The following is a 6,036-nucleotide window of genomic DNA, read 5'->3' as shown; positions in this document are numbered from 1 at the left end:
ATTATTACTACTATAATAATAATTGATACTATTATTGCTATTATTAGTGTCATTGCTATCAATATTATCATCCTTATTATTACTATTAGTATTATCATAATTATGACTAGTATCCTTATTTTTACTACTATTAATATTATTACTATTATTATCATTACTAGTACTGTTATTCTTATTCTTTTTATTACTATTATTATTATTATTATTACTATTATCATTATCATTATTATTATAGTTACTATTCTTTATTAGTAGTCTATTAATATTATTATTATTGTTACTCTTTATATTATTATTTTTTTCTATTTCCATTATTATTATTATTATTATTATTATTATTATTATCATTATTAACATTATATTTACAATTGTTACCAATATTAATATTATCAATGTTAACATGATAAGTATTATTTCTATTATCATCATTATTTCTATCCTTATTATCATGATGTGTTATGTCTACGGTTTTACATGGTGCCCATAGCAAGTTCAAACTTATGTCCGGTTAAAAGAAACATATGGATGAACAAAATAACTATATTCCCTTTGTGTGGAAATATATTGTAAAAAATATTATAAAAAATACAGACTGAACGCAGGCAAATACGCAACACTCGAGCTGTACAATTTGTCAGAGGGGCTGACTGAAGCCAGGTGGCGGTGCGGTTGGAGTCAGTCAAGGGATGAGTTCAAGTCAGCCATTGGAACATAGGTCGATTCGGATTCCGAAATATTTTATGTTCATCTAATTAAAGTGTTATGCTGGGTCACATGAACACTATCATATTATGTAATGAATTTCGATATGAAAAATATGCATTATCATAGTGAAATAATGAATAACAAACATTTAACTAAAACGCAATAAAGCAACTATTTATAGTATTAATTAGTCCATCTATAAAATAACATTATTTTACTCTAATTATACATTTTAATATCATTATTATCATTATTACCATCATCACTATTAGAATTATGATTATAATTATTATCATTATCCTTATTATCATTATCGTCATTATCATTACTATTATCATTATCATTATTATCATTATCATTATTACCATTTTTACTTTTATTAATATCAATATCATCGTTTTTATCAATAATGTCCTTGTCATTATAATTATCATTGTTATCATTATTATTTCTGTTGTCAATAATGACATTGTTATCATTATCATCATTGTCGGTATGTTTATCTGGATTATAATCTTTATCATTACTAATACAAATGTTATCATCATTATCTTTATAATTGTCATTATCTTTAAAACTATAGTCATTATTAATAAAATTATCATCATTATCATAATAGTTATCATTATGATTACAATCATGATCAGTATTAATACAATTACCATCATTATCATTAGAATTATCATATCAATTATATTTGTTATCATTATTATAATTGTTATCATCATTAACATTATCATTATTACCATCATAATTATTATCATTATTAGAATATTATTATTTTCATTATTAACATCATTATTATTATGTGTTTGCATAATTATCATTATTACCATTTTTTATGTTGGTATTAGTAATATTATCTTTATTAGCATCATTATTCTTATTATCATGAATTTTACCATGACTAGCATTCTTCTTATTGTTAGTATTTGTATGATCCCTTTCATTATTATTTTTTGGTTTTATCATTATTATCAATATTTTTTTTATAATTTTTATTAAAAATAATTTTTAGTCATTACTATTACCATTATCATTTTACCTAAATTCTTTTTGCCATTTTTATTTTAGATTTTTTTTCATTGATATTTTGATTGTCATCAGAATTATTATTACTAAATCTTTATTGTTCTTATCATCACTGCTATTATGAGTTTCATAATAATATTATTGACATTACTGATCATTATTAATTATTATTATCATTATTATTATCATTATTATTATTATTGTTGTTCTTCTTCTTGTTTTTTGTTACTATTAATATGTTTCTTTTTCCTTCTTCTTCTTCTTATTATTATCATTAGTCTTTATACTATGTCATTTCTTTGTTATAAAGAAATAATGTAATGATTATAATATACTTGGTGATTATCAATTTTATGTTCTTTCTCATTTGTTATGATGAATTATTTGATAGTTGATTTCGATCCATTACTATGAATTTCATTTTGATATCCTTATTCTTATTCTTCTTTATTATCCTTCCAATCACTATAGCCGAGGATACAATAGAATATTCATAATCATCGTCATTATATTATTGTCACCATAGCTACCAATTTCATTAGTTTAACTAATTGAAGGTCATTAACATTATCTCTACAGTTACTAATGTTATCATTATTTATGTTATCGTTATTGTTAGCCCAGGAACTTTAAGGGTTTGAGATGAATATTTTGAGCTCAATAATCAAAATCAGTTCCTAGAAATCTCATCCATCCTACTCCATGGTATTTGAGCTTTCACGTGTCTAGGTACATTCCACAGTTTTGGACAGTGGAGTATTTCTATATTGGGACATTTTGGACGGTGGAATTTTTTTCTGTTATCTTCAAATTGTCAGCAACAGCAGAGTCCTTTCTGTGCACGGAGATGAACAAAATATAAACTTATACACGGATAAGCATGGCTTAAATTTGAGTTTCAACTATCCACAATGGCAAAGCGATAATGCGCTCTTTTACACTTGTTTAGGGTGTTCTTTAATTACAAAACTGGCAATAGCAACCATCTCTCTCCGTAGAAAGGATGAGGAGTCCGGAACTGACTAAACAATCCCTTCAGAACACACACTAGCGATGCTCCAAATAACCTGTTACATTTAATTTAGCTGCAACTAATAGCTGCCATCATGTGGAATTCGGAGGGCTGGCATGTCGTGCTCATCTATGTTGGGGGCATGGCGATGGTGTGACAATTCGCTGCCATTAGAGGAGGAACGCTGAGCTTATACGGAATTGACATTGAAGCAGTGTCTGCTTTAAAAGTTGTGATAATATATCTAATTCATTCCTTAAATTAGTTTCATGAGTACGCTTTTGTGCCCAATTGGGTGTACAATATATTAAGCAATCTATTTGGGCTTTTTCATGTGTCTGTTTAAGTTTGTATTAATATAATTCGTCACTCATACTTAATGGAAGAATTTTTCCATTAAGTTTCGTTACTGTATATAAACAGAATATTTATATAAACTTATTCACAAGATATTTGTCCGGCATTTGTTTTCATTTGCTCATGCTTTCTCCGGCATCTTCCTCCTTAAAAAAACCACACCGATATATGTGCATGCTATATATATATATATACTATATAAATGTTTATATTATATAATAATATCTATATATATATATAATATATATATATATATAGTATATGATATATATATATAATATATATATATTATATATGACATATTATATATTATATTATTATTATATAGATATATATATATATATATATATCTATCTATATATATAGTATTATATTATATATATAATATCTATTTATATAATATATTATATAATCTTATATATTTATATATCTATATATATATATATATAATATAGATATATATATATATATATATATATATATATATCCCTATACTAATAGGCATGTCCACACACGAGACACAGACAACACCACACACACACACAGTACAGATATGTAATATATATAGAATATATATATATAGATATATATATATAGTATATATAATTATTATTATCTATATATATATATATTGTATATATATATAATATATTTATATATATATATATATATATATATATATATAGTATTATATATATATATATACATGTATATATATATTTTATATATATAATTATAATATATTACATGTATAATTATATAATATATATATATATATATATATATATATATATATATAGTATATATACAGCATATACATTATATGCATGTCCACACACAACACACACACATACCAACATATATCTATCTATACTATCTATCTATCTATCTATCTATCTATCTATCTATCTATCTATCTATATATATATATATATATATATAGATATATATAGATATGTCTATATATATATAATATATTATATATATACACAATAGATGTTCAACGGGGGAAACAGATTCTTATTATAAATAGGAGGACCGAGACAGCAATATATATAGTATATATATATATCTATATATAGATATATATATATATATATATATAATATATATTATATTATATATATATATATAATATATATATAATGTATATATATATAGTGTATATATATATACTATATAATAATGTATATATATAATATATATATATATATATATATATATATATATAGATATATATAATATATATATATATAATATATTCCACAATACATGTTCCACGGGGGACACGGATTCAGGACACAGGAAACCACATCTTGCGCCAGTTCAGTTATTGTGCTTTCGGACAGCAATAACTGTCCCATCATCAGCGATCTGCTTTACACGAGATACGATTGTAAAAACAAAGTACATAATTACTGAATATCTAATTACAGCGAAAAGAAGAAACAAGATACACCAGTACACAAATTTATAAAGCAAATGTCGGAGGAAATACTAACAAATGAAACAAATCTTATATATATATAATATATATATATATATATATATATATATATATATATATATATATATCTATATATATATATATTCAATGGGACTATTGAAGGGGTCCGATGCATGTGCATCATATATGAAAAAAAAACGAAATTAACTTGGTGTTCCATGATTGTCTGATTTATCTTGAATAAATTTTCATATCTATTTATTTTCTTTTGCTAATTTGTTTCCCTATTCCCTGAGTGTCTTCACAAGGGTGGAAGGGTCACTAAGCAACAGCTTCGCATGGCTTTGGTATACTTTTCCAATGTATTTGTAAGCTGCGCATCCACTGACGATTGTTGATATGTTTCCTTATGGTATATCCCTCGTTGAAAATATTTTAAGGACCTTGACCTCTCATTCCTTTTGGTCTTGCTCATATATATATATATATATATATATATATATATATATATATATATATATTATATAGATGTGTGTGTGTAGTGTGGTGTGTGTGTGTGTGTGTGTGTGTGGTGTGCGTGTGTGTGTGTGGTTTGTGTGTGTGTGTGTGTGTGTGTGTGTGTGTGTGTGTGCGTGCACAGACACAGACACACACCACACACACACACACACACACCTATATATAAGTTTTTTCCTAATAGAGTAAAGTTATGTTTAAAAATTCACGCGTTTCCCATGTCCGTTTAACATGTGTTCTTATGCGTTCCCTTGCATGAGATCCGCGAAGGCCAAAGTCCTGCCCTCCTACCTGATTGTTAAAAAAGGAATTCGGATAATAGAATATTCTTATTACGTATACCTATTAAAAGCCAAACATTATGAGGTCCATTTTTTTTCTCGTTAAATCGAATGTCATAATTAATACCGCATTGGTGTTGTTTTATTATTGCAATTGTACAATTATAATTATCATCACATCAATTATCATTATATTTATTTTGGAAGTTATAGTTTTATTATTTTTATCACCACCACTACCACCACTATCTCTGATTAATATAATTGATAATAGAATAATGATATAATAATATAATAATAATAATGATCATAATAATAATGATAATAATAACAACAACAACAGCAATAATAAGAATAATGATAAATATCAGGATAACTATATAATAATAATAATAATAATAATAATAAAAATAGTAATTAATAATAAACATAACTAATAATGAAAATAATAATAATAATAAAATAATATAAGAATACTAATAAATAATAAACAATAATATAATAAAAAATATAATGATTATAATAATGATACGAATAATACGATTATAATAGTGATAAAAATGGATAAATATTAGAAGAGGTGGTAATACTTATATAATGAAAATATAATGTAATATTATAATGATACATGATAAACAATAATTACAGGTACATAAGATAATACCAGTAATAATAGTATAATAGAG

Source organism: Penaeus monodon, chromosome 44, assembly GCF_015228065.2.
Source record: "Penaeus monodon isolate SGIC_2016 chromosome 44, NSTDA_Pmon_1, whole genome shotgun sequence".
Taxonomy (NCBI): domain Eukaryota; kingdom Metazoa; phylum Arthropoda; class Malacostraca; order Decapoda; family Penaeidae; genus Penaeus; species Penaeus monodon.
This window is presented reverse-complemented; position numbering follows the sequence as displayed.